General features: G+C 47.3%; 1 long non-coding RNA gene across 4 annotated transcripts in view; it reads left to right on the top strand.

Moving 5' to 3' along the window:
• LOC144312392 (uncharacterized) overlaps positions 1–22042 on the top strand; it is a 40160-nt gene extending 18118 nt beyond the window's left edge. For 2 of the 4 annotated variants that reach the window (XR_013377846.1, XR_013377847.1), the window contains 5 exons: positions 5676–5771; positions 9611–9723; positions 10329–11691; positions 12422–21463; positions 21620–22042. This is a non-coding gene — a long non-coding RNA (uncharacterized LOC144312392). The remainder of the gene's footprint in view (positions 1–5675; positions 5772–9610; positions 9724–10328; positions 11692–12421; positions 21464–21619) is intronic. The other 2 variants (XR_013377849.1, XR_013377848.1) reach the window with 2 other exon arrangements.
• Positions 22043–22455: the final 413 nt, after the last annotated feature.

The following is a 22455-nucleotide window of genomic DNA, read 5'->3' on the forward strand; positions in this document are numbered from 1 at the left end:
GGATCCCTGGGTGGCGCAGCAGTTTGGCGCCTGCCTTTGGCCCAGGGCACAATCCTGGAGACCCGGGATCGAATCCCACGTCGGGCTCCCGGTGCATGGAGCCTGCTTCTCCCTCAGCCTATGTCTCTGCCTCTCTCTCTCTCTCTCTCTCTGTGTGACTATCATAAAAAAAAAAAAAAAAAAAAAAGCTGGGGAGGGGAAAAGGGAGAGGGAGAGAGAGAAAATCTGAAGCAGACTCCCCACTGAGTGCAGACCTGAGCTGAAATCAAGAGTCTGGCGCCTAACCAAGTGAGCCACCCAGATGCCCCTCATCCATTTCTATAAAAAAGTCAGCTGAGGGGATCCCTGGGTGGCGCAGCGGTTTAGTGCCTGCCTTTGGCCCAGGGCGCGATCCTGGAGACCCGGGATCGAGTCCCACGTCGGGCTCCCGGTGCATGGAGCCTGCTTCTCCCTCTGCCTATGTCTCTGCCTCTCTCTCTCTCTCTCTCTGTGACTATCATAAATAAATAAATATAAAAAAAAAAAAAAAAAAAAAAAAAAAAAAGTCAGCTGAGATTCTGGTAGGTGATTATATTGAATTTATGTCTAATGTCACTTTTCGGGGTTAACACAGCTCCAATCAGCTGGTCCACTGGAATAGGACCAAAAGGCCTCCTGGCCAGGATGATCTGGTGTGCCCTCATACGTGTATCCTTAGGTGACCACATCAGTGTGTCACTGGAACTGAATATATATGGTAAGAGTATAGATGGCTGAAATGGAACCCAGATCTTTGAGAATCTTCCAAGGTTATTGCTATGACTGTAGTAATGGATAATCTTAGGTTGGGTCCCCAAGAAGCAGACCTTGAGATGAAGATTTGAGTGAAAGTGGTTATGTGAGAGGTGGTTCTGGGAAGTGCTGATAGGACAGCGGGGGAAGTGGGCCAAGGAGGAGAAAGAAGCTGGGAGAATGGGCCTAAGTGAGCAGGTTATTGATGTGAGCATCTGAGGCTTAGTTCCATTGGGAACCTCTGGGAGAGGATATAGACTAGGGTTTCTCAACCTCCACACTACCGATATTTTGGGCTGGATAATTATTGGTTGGAGGTTGGGGGGGGGGGGTGGCGCTGTCCCATGCATTGTAGGATGTTTAGCAGCCTCCTGGCCTCTACCAACTAGACGCAGGTAGCAACCATTCAACAAGATATCTCCAGACATTGCCAGTGTCCCCCAGGGGCAAGATCATACCTGGTTGAGAACCACAGGTATAGAACACATCTCAGAATTGTCACCTTCAAAAGGGGACGGAACTGGGATACTTGCACACCAACTCCCATTCATCATCACTTTACGGATATTCTTGGGGGTGTCTGGTTCCTGGCACCTGTGGGCTGTCTTGAGAGTCTACTGAACATGATTCCAGGCCAGAGCAAGCTCTCAGGCAGTGTTGCCCATACCCGTAGTAGGCAGTCACAAACACGCATGGATTGAATGTGGGGTGATGGGGTGTGGGCACCCACAGTGCAGCTACATAGATCCTCCAATGTGCATCTTTGGAGACACCGATTCCTCGCCAGATCTGCAGCTTGGCCTGGAAATCCATGTTCCTGGGCTCTGCAGTTCCCATGTGCACACAGGGTTGAGACCAACCCATCCAAGGCCAAAGCCTTGCTCTTGGCCCCTCACCCCACTTCCTGCAAGCCTGGCCCAACTCCTGCAGGGTGAGGAAAGATGGAATAGAAAAGTTTTAGACTGAAAAGGCCCACAGTGATCTTGTTTTCCTGGGTGGAAGGCCCAGGGTGGGAGGGTGTAGGTGTGCTCCCAGAATCCTCCTCCCGTCGGTATCTCAGCTCCACGAAATGAGTCTCAGCTCACTTGCAGGGTCTGCGGAATATTAGGGTCAGCCTAAAAGGATGTTGTCCTTTTTCAGGATTCTGTGTGGTTTGGTGCCTCTCTTCTCTGGACCTCGGTGTCCCTTATGTAAAAAACAGGAGGGCGGGGGGAGCGAGCCAGCTGACCTTGAAATGTCCTATCTCGAGTGGCTGCTGAGGGCCCGGGGAGGCCACGAGGAGTGGCTGGAGGGCCAGAGCCCACGGGCAGCCAGGAAAGGTGACTCTGTGACAGCTCGGGCCCCCAGTGACGTTTCTGGCCTCTGATCTCGGAGCATTTCCACTGTGTGCCCGACACTCGGGGCCTGGTCACAGCCCAGCGCGGCCCCTCGCTCACTCAGGAACATCTGCTACAGCATTTACCACGTTAATAGATTAGCTTTGAGAATCGGGCAGGTGTTTTCCACCCAAGCCAAAAAACATCAAAATCAGATTGCTCTCCAAACCTTTCCACACAGGCAATCGAGTTAGAATGACTCATACGGTCTAACAGATAATAAAACACACATAACATTTGCTTTAAGGTACAGGCGGGGGTATTTTGTCCCGCGCTTAGGAGAAACAAAAACTCACTCTATTTGGGAATAGGGTAATTGAATACAGATGGGAGGAGGTAAATGAAAGAATTTAGCAAATATCTCAGTGGAATAGCTAATGGGAATGAGACAGAATAGGAAATTAAAAATTATTCGAAGCAGATGGACCATTCTTTGAGTTTTTAAAAATTTATTAGGGCCGCGAAAAAATGTGTCTGTTTATTTTCTACAGCCATGAAATTAATGACTTGGTGAGTTTTGCTTGTGCAATTTTATGACTGCCATGTCATCTGTCATAATTTGGGGACTGTTTGATATGGATTTATGAATGTCCCCACCCCCCTCCCCCTCCCTGATTTATTGGTGTGGGTCACACGTGAATTAGGTTGTCCCCTATAGAAGGCGCGAGACCAATGGCAGCATAAGCCCGCAGGCCCTGGGCGGGGGACCTTGGGAGATTCTCAGCCCCGAGGTGAGGGGCAAAGCTGAGGAGGGTCATTTCGGGGCTGTGGGAAAGGGGCAGGCCTGACCTAGCTGAACTTCCTCTGTGCGGGGGTGGGGTGGGGGGGGTGGGGTGGGGGGGGTGAGCCCAGCCTGATTCCTGGGGAGACGAGGTGTTGGGGAAGGAGCTCCTTGCAACCTGCTGGAAGCTCAAAGCCAGCCCAGGCTGCTAGTGCTTGGCGGGACCAGGGTGGGGGCTGTTGCTGCAGCCTCAACCTGGCCAGGTAAGGGCCATCTGGCTCCCTTTCCCTTCAGCCCCTGTAGTGGGGCTCATCTGCCCCCAGACCTGAAGCTCAGGGAAGCAGAAAGTTCACCTTGACTGGGAATTTGTTTGTGCCTGGCCAGGTGCTCAAGTGCCTTCTGTGGGTGATGGTGAACGCAGGGCTTTACAACCAGCACACTTGAACCAGCTCTGCCCTGATTCATCCTAGCTGTGTGGTTTGGGGCTGGCCAGTACCCTCTCTGAACCTCAGTTTCTTCCTCTGTAAAGTAGGAATACAGATGTCTAACATTAGGGACGTTTTGAGGATCAAAGGAGATAATGTGACACCGCTGGCACAGAGCAAAGTAAGTGTTAGCTAATATTATTCTTAACAATCCTTCTATCAGCATCTTAAGATGGATATTATTATTTCTACCTGACAGATGGGGGAGACTGAGGCTCAGAGAGGTTAAGCGATTTGCCTGAAGTCACACAGTTAAAGTGATGGACCTGGGCCTTCTGCACAGATTTGTTCTTTCCTCTAGAACTCTGAGCCCATCCTCCGATCTCAGGGTGATAGATTCATGACCATGTTCTCTGGTTCCTCTAACTGGGCCTGGCCTAATTCCCTACCTGGCCAGTGGTGGTGGTGGTGAGGGGTCAATCACAAATGCGGTCCTGGTGACCAGTCCCTTCTGATGCTTGGGTTCCCTGTGGGGACGAAGAGCCTCTTATTGACCCCATTGCTGGGCACCCATCCAGGTGTGGGTGACAGGTGTCCTGCCTCAGGACATTCCAAATCCCCTACCTGCCCGGGACCAAGCGCCTAAGGACACTGGGGAAAGGGCTGGCTGTGGGTGGAGCCCAAGGTCCTCCTCAGGCCAGGGAGTTCTCTGGGTTCTTCTCTGTAGCCCCACCCATTCTGAGAAATCCAGCCCCTGTGGGCCACTCTCAGTGCCTCCAAATTAGTAACAATAACTCCTATTTACTGAGTCCCTATGGTGGTCCCACTCCTGTGCAATGTGTTCCTGCAACCCACCATTTATCCTTCCATTGGTTAAGTTTTGTTGAGGGAACAAACATACATGGTCTTTGTCTTTTTTTTTTTTTTTCATGGTCTTTGTCTTCACTGAACTTATATTCTCGTGAGGAGGATAGGTAGTCAATAAACACTTTACTAAAAATAAATAAATAAATAAATAAATAAAATAAACACTTTACTCTTTAATGCCTTAATTAGTGGGGGAAGGGGTCTTTAACTGGGCGATGGGCATTAAGGAGGCCACGTGATGTGATAAGCACTGGATTTTATACTATATGTTGGGAAATTGAATTTAAATTAAAAAAATAAACACTTCACTCTCTAATGCCTTAAGTAGTATTATGGGCTTTGAAGAAAATTAAAGCAGGATAAAGGATAGAGAGGGAGGGAGGTGTTGGGTGGGAGGACTGTCCCTTTCAGATAGTCTGGTCAAGGAAGTCCTCTCTGGCAAGGCAACATTGCGAGCTGAGACCTATAGGCAGTGGGCCACGCATATGGCTCTCTGGAGAAAGAGCTTTCAAATATAGGGAACAACAAGTGCAAAGGCCGTGGGGTGGGAGGATGGTTGGCAAATCCAAGGAATAGCAAGCAGGCTCAAGCAGAATTAATGAGGAGGAGAATAAATTTAAAGGACATTATCTGACTTGATTTTTACCATTACTGGTGAGGACACTGAGGCTTGGAGAGGTCAGGTCGCTTTGCCAAGGTCATGCAGCAGAGAAAGCTTACAGCCCTGGGTCCATTTGGATTTTTCCCACTCTACCACACTCCTTCTCTGAATATTATAATTGGGAGACATAGAGTGAGACCAAGGGTCTAGCAGTAGGGCAAGGGCTGGAGAAGACTCCAAGGCTCCCCCAGTGCAGGAGGCCCAGGGTGGCCCCAGCTGTAGGGATTCTTTAAGGCCAGGATGCTGGGCTCTGACAGGGCAAGATGGATGAGAGCTCTAGGCTTAGTACCCAGCCGAGTTTCCTGAATGGTTTCATCCAGATGGTCTCTGGGAGGATAAAGTTTAAGAAGATTGATTCCTTGGGAAGGAAGGACAGGAAGGAGAAAGGGCTCCTGGCTGGCCTGCCCACAGTGGAAACGTCTCTTGCCCTCAAATAAAGGAAACGACTGCTTTGAAAGGTGTGACTGCCCAGGCTTAGTGCCCTGCGTGATTTGCAGGCCTCAGGAGTGAGATGGGAGGACAGGAAAGGGGTGCTGAGGGCGCAGGACATTCCCGCCTGGGAGGAAGGTAGAGGGGAGCAGCCTCCAGCCTGTGGGCAGGGGCACCTGCAGCCCCTCCTGGCGAGGATCCCACTCTAGTCTCCTCCGCCCAGCCAGGATTTCTCCATCTCCTGCTTCTTCATCTCTGGATGACCTACTGGTTCCTGTCGAGCCCTCTGCTCATACTGAGTGGTTCCTCGATGGGTGGAGGACCATCGTTCTGTGGTGGGGTGGCCAGCGAGGCGGCACTCTGTGTGCGTGTGTGTCTGTGCGTGTGTGTAATGTAAATGATACGTGGGACTTGTATCATTGCAGGAAAACTGGCAGAAAGGCAGATGCCTCCTGGGAGAGAAAGGACAAGACTCCACTTCTTCCTGTGTAGGATTTGAAGGTATTAAGAACTTTTGGAAGGTGAGCATGATAAGGACCCAGTGGCAATGTGCTGACATTGACTGTGGTGATGGTCGCACAGTTCTGTGACTACACCAAAACCCACCGAGCTGTACATTTTAAATGGGTGAATTGTATGATGTGTGAACTGTATTTCGATGAAGCAGTTCCTTACACTACAACAAAGGGACCCAGTGGCAGGGAAGGTTATTGGGGTCCCTGAGATAAAATTGCTTGGGATTGTGGGCTTGGGACCAGTGGGTGGGCTGGTGGAAAGGGAGGTGGCTGTGGGTGGGGTGGAGAAGGCAGCCAAAACCAAATTCTTCCTTAGGCCCATCATCTTAGTTTGTGCCTTGGGATTGTATGTGTGGTGAATTATTGAAGAATATTTCTATTTTTAGAAAATCTCAAACAGATAAAGATACCAAAGGGGTCTTTATGAAGATGTCAAACAGGAATTTTCATATCCAACAGAAAGAGAAGAGTACAAGGAACCCCAACAATTATCAGTGCATGGCCATTTCCTTCCATCCACCTTCCCGCATACTTCTGTCCTTTGCAGATTATATTGAAGGAAATCCCGCACATCACATCATTCCTCTGATAATACCATTATTACACCTAGAAGAATAGTAACTCCTTAAGATCATCAAATATCTGGTCATTATCTGAATTTCCAAATATCTCATTAATGTCATACTTAAAAAAAAAAAATCTAGGTTGTCAGAGTCAGGATCTAAATAAGGTCTGCACAATTGTGGTTAGTTGATTAAGTCTTTTTCAATCCCAAAGGGCCTTGTCTGTTTTTAAATTTTTTCCCTGAAGTTGATTTGTTGAGGAAACTAGAATGTTGTTCAGAAGAGTTTCTCATACTCTGAATTTTCTAAGTGTGTATTGCAAACCTCCTCTGGACTCTAAATGTCCTATAAATTGGAAGTTGGATCTAGAGGTTTGATCAGATTTAGGGGTTTTGTTTGTTTTGTTTTAGTTTTTTTTTTTTTCTTCTGTTTTTGGCAAGGCTACTCTGTGGTGGCATATTCGTCCAACAGGAGACACATAATGTCTGGTCGTCTCTTTATGATACTCAATACCTAGATCCATAAATTCACAAGGGGCTGCAAAAACTATCATTCCTTCTTCCTTTGCTAGCAAAGAGAAAGTTCTCTTCACCTACCATTTGGTTACTGAGTATAGTTGATAGAAGAAAAAGAGCATAAAGTCTGGGTTTGTCCTTTTATTTATGAGTCTTCAAAAGAACAAGTTAGTTTCCTATTATCTTCCTGGGTTTGTTTGCTTTTAGTATCATTATGAACTTATAGATGTAAACATATTGATGCATTTCAAGCCCATTGCAGTTAGGTTTATTATTAATGCCTTACTTGTCCCATCTTTGTTCAAGGGGGGCACTTCAGGTGGCTCCGGAGTCCTTTTGACACTACCCTCGTGGTCTTTGGAGTGTCCTTGCTAACGGGTATAACATGGCTCATCTTACACATTTTCTGCCTCAGAACTGGGATCTGCCATTTTCTGTGGCTGAATAAATCTAGGTCCATCTGGGGGGAGGGCCATTCTCTCTCACACTTTGGCCTGGGCACTGTATGACCCAAAAAGCTAGACCCAGTTTCATTGCTGTGGACAGAGCAAGTAGCAGTGGACTTGGCATAAATAGCATTTCCCCTGAGAAAGCCCTCCCTGCTCCCCCAGACCACAACAGCAACTCCCCTTTCTTCCTTTCTTGTTTTACTTGTTTTTCTAACAGTCAACATTATTAGTTGCAAACAATAAAAGCTGTCTCTGGTAACTTAAATGATTAAAAAAAAAGATTTATTTAGGGGTGCCTGGGTGGCTCAGTCGTTTGAGTGTCTGCCTTTAGCTGGGGTCGGGATCCCACAGACCTGGGATCCGCCCGAAGTCAGACTCCCTGCTCAGTGGGGAATCTGCTTCTCCCTCTGCCCCTCCTCCTCGCTTGTGCTCTCTCTCCATTTCTCTCCCACTCTCTCAAATAAATACATTTAAAAAAACAGATTTATTTATTTACTTGTCTGAGAGACAAAGGGAGAGCACAAGTGGTGGGGTGGGGATGGGAGAGAGAATCTCAGGCAGACTCTCAACTGAGCATGGAACCCAACTCAGGACTTAATGCCACAAGCCTGAGATCATGACCTGAGCCGAAATCAAGAGTTGGAGGCTTAGCCCACTGAGCCACCCAAGTGCCCCTAAATGATTTTTTAAAAAAAGTATTTATTAGGATATTTGTTTGGCCACATTGGCAAACAAAGATGGTTTATTTCTTGTAAAAATACAAGGTGATGGGCAGTTGGGGAAGGGAGGCTGCAGGGTGGCTCTGCTCCTCAAAGTGGTCCAAGGACCCGGGTTCCTTCTGTCTTGTGGCTCCGCATCCTCCAGGGCAGTGCTGCCCAGCGGAGCTTCTGGTGATGACGAGAGCTTGCTCAGTGTAGCCCCCGGCCACGTGTGTCGGCTGAGCACGTGAAGGTGGCCAGAGTGAGTGAGGAACCCAGTTTTTAATCTTATTTGATTTTAGTTAACGTAAATAGGCCCACGTGGCTAAAGGCTCCAGCGTCCAACAGCGCACCCCCAGGCTGCTGTCCTCACCCGCCCGGCGGAAGGAGACTCCGGGTCCTCCTGCGAGATTCCCGGAAGGGGCGGGGAAACGGGAGGGCGAGCCGCTCCCTTCTCAGGACACACATCACTTCCTCTCACATCCCATTGGTTGGGGCTTAGAGGACCACGCCCAGCTGCAAGGGAGTCTGGGAAATGAAGTCTCTAGTTGGAGAGCCGCATCTTCAGCTGATGCTCGGTAGTGGCTGCTACTAAAAGGAAGAAGGGAGAGACTAGATATTGGGGGACAGTGAGAGATATGGAAACTGGGTAGCTCTAGACTATTGCTCGGAGTCAGGAGGTGAGGAAGGCAGAGGACCAGGCTTTGGGGCCTCCAAAGCAGACAAGAAACAAAATTCGGGCAGCCCCGGTAGCACAGCGGTTTAGCGCCGCCTGCAGCCTGGGGTGTGATACTGGAGTCCCAGGATGGAGTCCCACGTCGGGCTTCCTGCATGGAGCCTGCTTCTCCCTCTGCCTGTGTCTCTGCCCCTCTCTCTCTCTGTCTCTCTCATGAATAAATAAATAAAATCTTTAAGAAAAGAAAGAAAGAAACTAAAAATTCTCCCTACAACACTGATCCCGAGTCTTACTCACCATGCGTCCCTGGCAATGAGTGTTTGGGACACAACTGTTCATGTTGTCAGCCAAATATTTTTTTTTTTAAGATTTTAAAATTTGGGGGATCCCTGGGTGGCGCAGCGGTTTGGCGCCTGCCTTTGGCCCAGGGCGCGATCCTGGAGACCCGGGATCGAATCCCACATCGGGCTCCCGGTGCATGGAGCCTGCTTCTCCCTCTGCCTATGTCTCTGCCTCTCTCTCTCTCTCTGTGACTATCATAAATAAATTTAAAAAATGTAAAAAAAAAAAAAAAAAAGATTTTAAAATTTTATTTATGATAGGTAGAGAGTGAGAAGCAGAGACACAGGCAGAGGGACAAGCAGGCTCCAGGCCAGGAGCCCAACGCGGGACTCAATCCCAGGACTCCAGGATCACGCCCTGGGCCAAAGGCAGGCGCTAAACGGCAGAGCCATCCAGGGATCCCCTGTCAGCCCAAATCTTAAAGCAGGATCCTGAGTTCTACAACTAACTGCATGCTCTTTTCATTACTTAATCCTCAAAAAAGTCTAGGAGGAAAAAAAAAAAAAAAGTCTAGGAGGAAGGAACTCTTACTGTTCTCCTGACAATCTTGGTCTTCGTCTTTGCCTCACGGCTGCGTCCGTGTCTTCTCTTGTCTCTCTCAGATCTCCCTCTGCCTCTCTGAGGACACTTGTCATCGAATTTAGGATCCACCTAGATAATACAGGACAAGCTCCTCCGGAGATCCTCTGCTTACTCACACCTTTTGCCATAGAAGGTAACTTACTTGCAGGTCGGGATAGGACATAGGCATATCCTTTTGAGGGTGACCCTATATCCCACTACAGCCCAATTCCCATAGCTGGAAAGTGAGTCCCTGGATTGTACAATTCCAGGGACACAATGTTTAACATAGTGGGCCCTGCTGGTAACAGGCCAGGCTGATTCCAAAGCCCCCTATTGGGGTTTAGCCTCTGAAGGGTTGAGAGTTCTAGCAGTTCAGGAACAGAGGGCAGTGGTTAGCCAGCATGAACACAGGAGGCTGGACTTGAGAGGTTCACATTCTGGGTGAACTGCTCAGCTCCAAACCATAGGTTTCTTTTTGGTCTTTCTCTTCCCCCTTCCTAGGCCCTCCCCTGCCTAGGGGGTGTGCTGTGCCTCTCAGAAGACTTCCTCACATCTGTAAAGTGCTTTATCCTTTATAAAGCAATTTCACATAGTATGAAATTGAGGACTTTTTTTTTTTTTTCTAGAATTGGCGCCACTTACTGTTCTTGATTTAAAAAGCAGAGGGGTTGAGTTCCTTTGTCTTCAAGGAAAAACAGTTCCCAGATTAAGTTGATTTTTTTATATGACCCTTGCTTGATTTCTTTTTGGGGTCAGTGGCCTTTGATAGAAGAAAGTACCCGTGATCCTCCAGCCTGAGGAAATGGCAAGAGAAGAGGAGGCTTGAGCAGCCCAAGGCAGGAAGCGGCCGCCTTGAGTAGGGCCTCTCGGCAAAGCCAGGGCTGCGGAGAAGGAAGCTGCCCAAAGGCCTTGCTTGCCCCCGCCCCCCCGCCCCCGCCCCCCCCTCCCCCCCCGCGGAGGCTGGGCCCAGGTTCCTAGGGGCTGGGTGCCAGGCTGGGGAAGCGCCGGGGGCGGGCACCTGGCTGCTCATGGCTGCTCTTCCCCCCTTGAGTGCATTGATGCTCATCGACTGCAAAGCTGCTCACCTTTCCACCCTCGGAACCCATGCAGACACACACTTGTGCGCACACACACACACACACACACACAGGTGCCCTTATGAATAATCACTGCTAGCACTTGTCAGGCGCTTACTCTGTACCAGCACCGTTTCATCAAGTGCTTTCTGTCCACCAGTTCATCTGAGTCCTTCCACAACCTATGGGATGGGTAATGTTATTTTTCCATTTAACTGGTATAAAAACCGAGGCTTGGAGAAGCTAAGTAACTTGCCTGAGTTTGGATTTGAACCCAGTCCCTCTGGGGCTGGGTCTGTACTGCCTCATCCAGGCCCCCACTGCTCACCTACACACATGCATGTGCGCACACACACACACATACACACACTGACATGTATCAGCCTTCACATGTACACACAGATCCACTCATGCACATGCGTGCAAACACACGCGCACACACATCTTTTGCTATTCACAATGCTTCCAGACCCGCTTGTGTGCAAATAGACTCTGACACGCACACTTACCCGCCAACCCCGTGTGTGCCGCCCCTCTGGCCTGCCTGCCTTCCCCTCCTGGGGGCCAGTTATCTTCTGAAGCCAATGACTGAGGCCAGGCCGGGCCAGGTGTCAGGGTCAGGATTGGGGCAGGGTGGCTGCTGACAGGGTGATGGAAAGCAGGAAAGTCACAAATAAGCAAACAGCCCCGCCTGGACACAGCCTTGCCGAGCGTTTCCTGAATGTCCAGGGACATGTTTATTTTTCCACGACTGTCCAGAGCCGATCCCAAGTCTTTCCCTTCCCGAATGGCTGTCTTGATGGAGCCATGGCACCGTGGGTCTGGCTCCCTCACGGCTGATGTTTATAAATGTCTCTTCTCTGACAGAGGCCCAGAGGCCCCTGTGGGGTGGGTGCAGTCTACTTTTCAGCCTCGTCTCCCCCCACCCCAGCTCCAGATGCCCTGCTGCCGCCTCTCTGACCCCACACCCTGCAGCCCGTCCTGGCCTCCCTGCTTTTGCTCAAGCTGTCCCCTGCCTGGGATGCCCAAGTCCTGTTCTCCAGGTAAATCCTACTCTCCTTCTTGGATCACACTCAAATGACACCTCCTCCAGGAAGCTGTCTAGGATACTTTCAAGGAATCTTTCTTTCCCTGGCATTAAAAAAAAAAAAAAAGTTTAAACACTTTAAATTGTGATTAGATACACATAACATAAAATTGACCATCTTAGCCATTTTTTAAGTGTACACAGTTCAATGGTGTGAAGTACATTCACATCATTGAGTGGCTGTCACCACCGCCCATCCACAAAAGTCTTGGCATCTTGCAAAGTAAAATTTTGTACCCATTAAACAATAACCCCTTATGCCGTCTGCCCCTACTCCTGACAGCCACCCTTCTACCATCTGTCTCTATGAATTTGATCACAATAAGAGGAATTGTGCAATATTTGTCTTTTTTATGTCTGGCTTATTTCACTGTCGTCAGTGTTCATCCTTGTGGTAGCAAATGTCAGAATTTCCTTTCTTTTAAAGACTGAATAATATTCCATTGCACGTTTAGACCACATTTTGTTTATCCATTCATCCATTCATCCATTGGTGGAGGCTTGGACTGCTTCCACCTTTTGGCTATTGTGCATAATGCTGCTGTGGATATGGGGGTACACGTATCTCCTTAGCATTTTGTTCTTTTAACACAGCACTTGTTTGTCTATTCATCTGTGGATGGATATTTGGGTTGTTTCCAGTTTGGGGCTTTTACAAATAAAGCTGCTAAAACATTTTTCTACAGGTCTTCACACGGATCTATGCTTTCATTTCTTCTGGGCACATATCTGGCAACAAGGTGGATGATAAGCCAGGGGTATGTTAACTTTCTGAAGAGGCTGTCAAACTGTTTCCCAAAGTGATTGAACCCTGTTACACTCCTAGCAGCCGTGCATGAAATTTCCAGTTCTCCCCCATCCTTACCAACACTTGGTATGGTCAGTCTTTTAGATTTCAACGGTTTATTCTAGTAGGTGTGCAGCAGTATCCTAATGTGGCTCTAATTTGCATTTCCCTATTGACTATTGTTTACCATATATATTCTTTGGGAAAGTGGCTGCTCAAATATTGTGCTCAATATTGTGCTCAAATATTTTTATATTGAGTTGTTTGTTTTCTCATTTTTGAATTTTGAGAGTTCTTCATGTTTTCGAGACGTAAGTCCTCTCCCAGTTGTGTGATTTGTACAAATTCCTCCGAATGTATGACTTGTCTTTTCATTCTTTTAGCATTGTCTTTTGAAGCATAGAAAACTTTAATTTTGATCAAGTCCAATTTACTATTTTTTCCCTGTATGTATCCTGTGTTTGATGTCATACCTAAGAAATTTTTGCTTGACTCAAGGTACAAAGATTTCTAGAAATTTCCAGTTTTAGGTTTTACATGATAAGTCTATGATCCATTTTGATCTAACACTTTGTATATAGTATGAGGTATAGCTTGAATTACTTTTTCTGTTTTTACATGCACATGTCCAATTGTTTCAGCACCATTTGTTGAAAAGACTAGCTTTCTTCACTGAATTGGCTTTGCATCTTTGTTGAAAATTTATTGTCCACATATGTGTGGGTCTTTCTGTTCCATTATCTGTTTGTCTGTCTTGATGCCAGTTCCATACTATCTTGCTAACTGCAGTTTTCTAACAGGTCCTGAGATCAAGTAGTGCTAGACTTCTTCCTTTGTTCCTTTTCAAAGTTGTTTTGGCTATTATACATTTTTTTTGTATTTCCATATGAATTTTAGAATCAGCTTAAAATTTGTCAGTTTCTGCCAAGAGCTCGCTGAGATTTTGATTAGGATTGCTTTGATACTGTACATGAATTTGGGGAGAAGTGACCTCCTGTCTCCTGACCTCTGAACCTGGTATATCTCTCCACTTATTTAGGTCTTCTTTATTTTCTTTCAGTAACAGTTTGTAGTTTTCAGTACATAAGTCTTACACATCTTTTGTCAGATTTATCCCTAAAAAGTTCATAGTTTTGATGGTATTATATGATTTTTAGAAACATTTAAGGCTTTATTGAGGTATAATTTTTTTTTTAATTCTTCCTTCCAGGGATCCTGCCACTTTTTCAGTCAGTGAATTTTTCTTTTTCTTTTTTTTTTAATTTTTTATTTATTTATTTATGATAGTCACACAGAGAGAGAGAGAGGCAGAGACATAGGCAGAGGGAGAAGCAGGCTCCATGCACCGGGAGCCCGACGTGGGATTCGATCCCGGGTTTCCAGGACTGCGCCCTGGGCCAAAGGCAGGCGCTAAACCGCTGCGCCACCCAGGGATCCCCTTTATTGAGGTATAATTGACAAAATTGTAAGATATTGATTTATTTATTTAAAAGATTATTTATTTATTTATTTATTTATTTATTTATTTATTTATTTTAGAGAGTGTGTGTATATGTGAGAGAGGAGGAGAGAGAGAGAGAGAGTGTGTTTTTGTGTGTGTGTGTGTGTGTGTGTGTGTGTGTGTATGAAAGAGAGTGTGAGCTTGGGGGTGGGGAGCAGAGGGAGAGAGATAAGCAGACTCCGCACTGAGCAAGGAGCCCTATGCAGGCTCAATCCCACAACCTGGAAATCATAACAAGAGCTGAAACCAAGAGTCTGATGCTTTAACCAACTGAGCCACCCAGGTGCCCCCCAAATTGTAAAATATTTAAAGTGGACATCACAGCAATCTGATACACATATACACTGTGGAAGGAGTACCCACCCCTCCATGTAGTTAATTGACATCCATCACTTCATGCATTCTTTTTTTTTTTTTTTTTTTTTTTTTTTTTGGGTAAGGGTTCAATCTCTAAGCTGTTAGCAAATGTCAGTTATGCAATACAGTGTTATCAACCATAGTCACCATGTTTTACATTAGATCCTCAGACATTGTTCATCTTATAACTTTCTGTAGTGCCCTTTATCAGGTCAAGGATATTTCCTTCTATTTCTAGTTTCTGAGAATTTCCATCATGCATGGGTGCTGGATTTTGTCAAGTTCCTGTTCTTGTATTGAGTGAGATAATCAATTGGCTTTTATCACCTTCATTCTATTAATATGGTATATCATATTTTTAAAAAAATTTTATTTATTTATGATAGTCACATACACAGAGAGAGAGAGAGGCAGAGACACAGGCAGAGGGAGAAACAGGCTCCATGCACCGGGAGCCCGACTTGGGATTCGATCCCGGGTCTCCAGGATCGCGCCCTGGGCCAAAGGCAGGCGCCAAACCGCTGCGCCACCCAGGGATCCCTGGTATATCGGATTAATGGAGTTTTGGATATTATTATTATTATTTTAAAGATTTTATTTACTTACTCATGAGAGATGGAGAGAGAGAGAGAGAGAAAGAGAGAGAGAGAGAGAGAGGAGAGAGGCAGAGACACAGGCAGAGGGAGGAGCAGGCTCCATGCAGGGAGCCCGACGTGGGACTCGATCCCGGGTCTCCAGGATGACGCCCTGGGCGGAAGGCGGCGCGAAACCACTGAGCCACCCGGGCTGCCTGAGTTTTGGATATTAAATCCATCTTGGATCCCTGGGATAAACTCACCTGGTCAAAATGTATTTTTTTACATATTGTTAGGGTCAATTTACTAAAATGTTGTTCAGATTTTTTTTTTTTTTCAGAATTTTTATATCAAAGGATATGGGTTAACAGTTTTTTAGTAGCATGTCTAGTTTTGGTAAAGTAATGTGAGCCTCATAGAATGAGTTCAGGAGTATTCTATCCTCTTCAACTTTCTGGAAGAGTGTGTAGCGTTGATGTTATTTCTAACTTAAATGTTTGACAGAATTTACCAGTAAAATCATCTGAGACGAGGAAGGTTTATGACTGTCAATTTGATTTCTATAAGAGATATAGGAATTTTCAGGATATCTATTTCTTCTTGAGTGAGCTTTAGTAGTAGTTTGCTAAAAAATTGTGGCCATTATTTCCTCTTTGTTTCTCTTTTCCTTTGGGGATTCACACTGTGCATGTGTGTGTGCTAATATAATATAATATAATATAATACAATATAATTGTATAATTATATATGAGGTTGCTTGAGGTATCCTACAGTTATCTGATGAGGTGGTGAATTTTACTTTTCTAGAAGTTGATATGGGTCTTTTTTGTATCTTCCATTTCTCTACTTAACATGTTTGCTGTCTCCTCCAGCTTTTGGAAATATGGATACGGTTACAATGACTGCTTTAATGTTCTTGTCCACTAATTGTAATGTCTGTGTCAGTTCTGGGTTTTTATTGATTGATTTTTCTCCCCTTTATGAGTTGCATTTTCTTACTTCTTTACATGGGTGGTAATTTTTGATGAATGCCAGACATTTCGGATTTTACTTTGTCGAGTACTTTATATTTTTATAAATCTTTCTGAGCTTTGTTCTGGTTGCCATTAAGTTACTTGAAACAGTTTGATACTTTTGGGTTTTGCCTTTAAAATGTGTTAGTGGAACCAGAGTAGTGTTTTCCTAGGGCTAATTTTGCAAGACCTTTCTAAAGTACTCTACCCAATGCCCAGTGAAAAATGAGGGTTTCCAGTTTGGCTGGAAACAGGAAATATTCTTGGCCCTCTAATCTTTCCTGACCATTCTTCCAGTGGGCTTGGGTAGCATCCTCATACACCGTGTCCTGGCCAGTACTTTGCTGAGTATTTAAGGGAGAACTGCACATCTCTGAGGTTGTCTGTGCAGCTCTTTCCTCTCCAGGAATCTATCCTGCAAATGCCAGATAACCTTGGTTTCCTCAGAGATCATCTTAGCTCCATCTCCTTAATTCATCTCCTTGACTAAGCTCTGCCTGGGATTCTTCTTCCCTTTGCTGCATCCTAGAAACATTCAAAGCAATACGTTGGGAGAAGTCTATGACTTTTGGTTTCCCATCTTTTTTGCTTCATTTTCAGTGTCTCAAAGGTGGTCTCATATATTTTGTACCATGTTTTAGTTATTTCAGGTGGGAGAATAAATCCCATCCCTGTTACTCCATCTTGGCTGGAAGTGAAAAGTGCTCAGTGCTCTTTTGCTTTCAGCATAGTGCCATTAAACTGGGAGACTATTCTGGAAGACACTGAGGTGGGTTATGGGATTGGCTGGAAGAGAAGTGAGTTTATATGACAGGATATGTATCTCTGCACCCATAGCTGTATATCTATCATCCCTGATTACACATTTGTCTATATGTCTGTCCACAAGGCTGAATTCATTCTACTGGAGTTGGGAAGCTGTCTGTGGCTGCCCCCCAGGACAGGGTTCTTCCTTCTGCTGCTCAGGTGAAATTCCAGGCTGCTCATTTCATCATTCTGCCAAATTTCTGGATGTCTCATGCCAGAGTTCATTGGGTCTGGGCTGGCCTGTGTACAGGCTGCAGATGAGCCAAGCAGGCATTTGCCTTATGTAGTTCTGATTGGGAGGAGAGGGTGGGAGCAGAATGGCTTTTCTGTTTTGAGTTGGCAGGGGCTGATCTGAGGGCCCTCCCTCTCCTTTCCCTTCCCACAGGCCCCAGGCTGACCATTCTGTGATTCCTAGCTTGCATGCTCATCTCTCCGGGCCTAGCAGGGCTCTGGTTGTTGCCATCAGCCCAACCTAGGTCTCAGAGAAAAACACCTAGTGTTCTGTACAATGGATTTTTCCATTGGTTTCCAGGAGAATGAATGACATCATACTTTCAGGAGGGCCAGCCTTTATCAGAGCTTTTTCTTTTTTGCTCTTGCTCCCCACCTATCCCAGGAGCTGGGCAAAGGTTCACATTGCCCAGGCCACCTCCTTAGCATCTAGCTCATTCTGATGCCTTTTGCCCAAGGGTGGACAATAGCACACAAAGCTATATCTAGAAGAGATAGCAAACTTTCCATGATACTCAGAAGAATGGTGTGTATTTTTTATCAAATTAAATTTGTTTCAAGGCCCCAGTTGTCAAGATAGATAATCAGCCCAAGAATTCTAGAACTTATGAAGACCAAAAAAAGGGAGGTTAAACCAATTAAGTATATTAAGTATGTATATCTCTGGTAATCTATTGATTGAGAGCTACCTGGGAAATCTAGATTCTGGGTAAATGTTCTCACAGGTTCATAAAGGGATGTGTATATGTTCACTATGACATTGTATATGGTGATGTGGTTTTGGAGGCAAATTGGCTGATGTCCTTCCTGGAGTAAGATGAGAACCAGGTGCAGGGAAGGCCTTACGGGGCAGTGTCTCTCATTCTATAACAGCCTTTGTTTGACCTACTGTGATGGGCTGCTCAGAAAGATGTGATATGTTGCTGGGAAGCTCAAATTGTGCTAGAACACATCTCCTTGCAGATGACTATAGTGACTTTGTTATCTTGGGAGTGTATATATGCATTTGGGAGAAACATCATGTATTCATCATTCACTCATTCGACTGTTATGGGGCAACAGCCTCTGCTAGGTTTTGGAGCTACAGGGGTGACTGCTTATGATACAATGGAGGAAACGTATTAAATGAATTGATGATTTATTTAATCATCAAATTGATGATTCTGGCGATAAAGGAGAATAACACCATTTGTATGATAGAACTAAGGTTCATAGGGAATAGATAAAGGAAACCTCTTTGAAAAAGAAACATTGAAATGAGACTTGAGAGCTGAGGTGGGGTAATGAGGGTACAAGGGTCCTGAGGCAGCCAAGAGCTAGGTCCCTTCAAAGAATGGTTTTGTCTGGGGCACCTAGGTGGCTCAGCTGGTTAAGTGTCCTACTCTTGATCTCAGCTCAGATCTTGATCTCAGGGTCTTGAGTTCAAGCCCCAAACTGAGGTCCATGCTGGGCATGGAGCCTACTTAAAAAAAAAAAAAAAAAGAAAAAAGAAAAGAAAAGAAGAAAAAGAATGGCTCTGCCTGGCTAGAGTGAGGCATGTGAGCTGGAGCGAGCAGAGAAGAGGAGCCTGGGGGCAGAGGCAGGGCTGGGAACATGCAGAGCCTACTGCTTGATAAGGTGGCCACATAATTCATCATCCAGACTAGTACACATTTGGGACTGAAAAGGGTGCTACTAATAATAATGTCGGGGATAATAGGTCACCCTACTTGTGGGTCAAGGTAAAGAGTTTGAGTTTCATTCTCAAGGATATGAGAAGCCATTGGGATCTTGAGGAAAGAGAGATGTGACCTCGTTTGCACCTGGAGCCTGAAATGGGGCCATAGCACTCAGAAACCTCCCCTCATCCTTCCTATCTGCACGGAGGAGCCTCTTGAGAAAGTTTTGGGCCATATAAGAAATATGGGAGTGAGAGAGGCAGACTGGAGCCCAGAAAAGGCCTGTGGAGTCCTGTAGGCTGGACAGTGAGCTGGTTAACTGTTGCTGTGTAGCCCCACCCGATCCCCCAGCCCAACGACTCCTTTCGAGTGTGCCACCTGTCTCCACTCTGTTTCTGGACGGATGCCTCCCCAACAAGTGAATCTGCACCCAGGTGGAGACAGTGATGAGAACTTTCCCATGGGTGCTATAGACTTGGTGGGGAGGGAATGCTCAGTCCTTACCCCAGCTCCAGGTGGAGGGGGGACAAGAACACTCCTTTCATAATAGCTTGACTATTTCAAAATCAACTTGACTGTCAATGATTTTACAAAGCAGGAGTGTTAACTTCATCAGTAAGACGACAGGGTCTCCGGCATGCGGATCTTAACCTTCCTGGGGGAGCAACCCCTCACTTGACTCAGTCATTAAAGTGTCTGCCCTAAGCCGACTCCGCAGCTGGCTCTGGGGCTCACGCACAGGAAAGTGGCCATGGTGTCACCCCTCCCCATGCACACATATAGATCACAGACCTAGGTCCAAAGGCCAAAACACAAACTCTTACCACTAGGGAGCTTGGGTGGACAAAACCGAGGGGAAGATGGTAGGGAATCAAATTTCCAAAACTCCCCAAAGCTGTCTGTGCACATTTCCAGAAAATCAGTCTTTCTCTAGCTGGGCCCTAGGTTTCTTCCATGAGAACAAGAGGTGGCCAAGGGTAAGGACTAGGTGTGACATGCTGTCCATTGGATACTCAACAGCCATCCCCCTCCTTCCCTGTTAACAGTAGGATTTTTGTAACTAGCAGCTGGATGGTCTTGATCTTTGGGCAGCTGGGACCCTGGGACCTCACCAGCCCCAGGAGATGAATCATGATTGGTTTAAATGAACGATGGCAACTCATTCCCCTGGCTTATGATTTTTTTTTAATTTTTATTTATTTATGATAGTCACACAGAGAGAGAGAGAGAGAGGCAGAGACACAGGCAGAGGGAGAAGCAGGCTCCATGCACCGGGAGCCCGACGTGGGATTCGATCCCGGGTCTCCAGGATCGCGCCCTGGGCCAAAGGCAGGCGCCAAACCGCTGCGCCACCCAGGGATCCCCCCTGGCTTATGATTGGTCTAGATGGGGGAACTGGTATGGGATCCAGTTCCAGTAAATGAGAGGCAAAGGGAGGTCTGCTGGGGAAGGCTCCTCTTCCCAAATAACAAGACAAAGGCTTGGCTGGAGAATTCCTTCTCACCCTTCTCCCTGACCTCTTTTCCCTCCCTGGACTGAGATATGATGCTTGGTAGGACAGCAGCCACTTGGTCACCAGAATGCAAGAAGCTAGAAGGCAAGGATGATGGAGTAGACCAAAGACCAAAGACCGGGTTTGGATTCTCGAAGTCATTGTTGGCCGCACCAGTCCTGGGTGACCTGACTCTGGCCTTCTGTTATGTGAGACAAATAACCTCTACTGGTTTAAGCTGCCGTAGCCAGGCATTCTGCAATCCGCAGCTGAAGTGCGGCCCTTACTCTCACCCTCCTCGTAAAGCAGGCAGGGCTTCTAGTTTGGGGAACCCCTGCCTCCATCCTTAAAGGAGGAACTGAACAACACAAAGAAGCAGGAGGCTCCTAAGATCGTGAACACCAGCTTGGTTTCTTCCCTAACAGTATGACCTTGGGTGAATTAACCTCACTGGGTCTCCATCTCCTCATCTGCACAAAGGAGGCAAGAGCTAGCACTTGCCTCATGGGCTTGTTGGGAAGGAAGTGAGAAAATAACGGGATAATGAGCAAGAAAGCAAGAAATCCAGGAAATCCGTGGATGTAAAGTAGCTGTTCAATAAAAGTCAGCTCCTTCCCTCTTTGGGAGTTATGGACCGCCCCTCCAACCCTGGCTGTCACGTCACACACACACTCATTGTGCATGTCACCCTTATTACCAGGAGACGACTTTGCATTATGGAACCTTGAGTTTTAAATTAAGTGTCAAATATAATTTGGCCACACTAAGAATTAATTATTATGACTGCCCTTAGAAAAGCCAGGAAGCTCAACTCTGAGGGTGAGATTGGTGTCTGCCCACGAGGGAGGGAACTTTGCTCCCAGCCGGGAAGAGTGAGCGGAAGGGGACAGGGATGGGGCTCTGGCTCTGCGTGGTCAGGGAATTTCCCACCTGGGACCCTCAGAAAGCTGGGCTCCTTGAGGAGAGGCCGGGGGCAGGGCTGAGGGGCAGGGCTGAAAATGTTCTTAGGAGGTGTCCCCCCTCTCCCCCCCGCTGTCACAGCCCGTCCATCACAGTGAGCCCCGCCCTCCATGGCTTGTGCACATCTGTCAGCTGCAGACACACATGTGGCTGGTGTCAGTCCTTCCCCTTTAAGGGAAGGGGAACGTTTCCTGAAAGGGTGGTGAGGGGAGAAGGAGACATGTGGCCAGAAGAGAGGCCACATTTGTCTGGATGACAAACCAAGGACAAAAGCTGAGTCTGGAGCATTCCAGGAGGGGCCTGCCTCCCCCTGAGGATGGAGAGAGCCCTCCTCCCCCAGCCTGGAGGTGGGGTGGGGGCCCAGGGCGTGTTTGGAGGAGGGAGAGGCAGTGTGCAGGGCGTGAGCAGCTGGGCATGGGCATCCAGAACCCAACCGAGTCAACAGCTGCCACCCCCACGCGGCCTCCCCTCTCTGAGGAGTCTGGGTTTAATTTTCTGGTCAGTGCCAAAAGGAGGAGGAAGAGGACGAGGAGGAGGAGAAGAAAGGAGCGAGCTGCAGCTCTCATGCAGTCGGCTGGGACCTGTCACTCAGCACACAGCCCGCTGACGACTCAGGGCAGCCCCAGCTGTAAGCAGCCCATGATTTATGAACACCGAGTGAACTCCTGCGGCAGAAACCAGCCTTGAGATCAGAGCGGCAATAGGGCCCTTTTTTTGGCAGGAGACAGGGCCTGCATTTTTCTCATTCATGCCAAACTGCTTTGCACGGCAATTAGCTCTGTCCTCATTTAGTCTCCAGTCCCAGAGGGTAATGAAAGTCATATATCATCTTCAGGACTGCTAATTATTGAGCTCGCTTACAGGTAGGCTTTGTAACTGTGAGAAGGGCCTGTCGGCCCAATATTTATTACTCCTCCAATAAGTAAGCAGAGTGGGGTGGGGGCGCTGGAGGGAGAGGGGGAAGAAGGGCTGGGTGAGGATGGCCCGCTGGGGTGGTGGTGGGGGGACAACTTTCTCGAGAGACCGCCCAACCCCAGCCCAGGGGATCTCGGACACACCTTCTGCAAATGTGCTCATCTGAGGGGAAACATCTTCATTTTCAGGCCCTAACAAACCAGTCTGGGAGCGCGGAGTGGTGGGGAGAGGCCTGAGGACAGACAGACGGACAGCTAGATGGGCCGGGATCTGCTCCGGAGAGAGGGTGGGGAAGGGGACAGAGGGGATCAGGGAGGAGAGCACAGAAGGGACACAGAATCCCCCAGCGCCCCACTCCGGCCTCAGGTTCGGAGCATTCCCCGGCCCTTCGCAGGCTGGATGGGACGCTCCTGAGTCAGGACCC

This window comes from Canis aureus, chromosome 4 (genome assembly GCF_053574225.1).
Source record: "Canis aureus isolate CA01 chromosome 4, VMU_Caureus_v.1.0, whole genome shotgun sequence".
NCBI classification, from domain to species: Eukaryota; Metazoa; Chordata; class Mammalia; order Carnivora; family Canidae; genus Canis; species Canis aureus.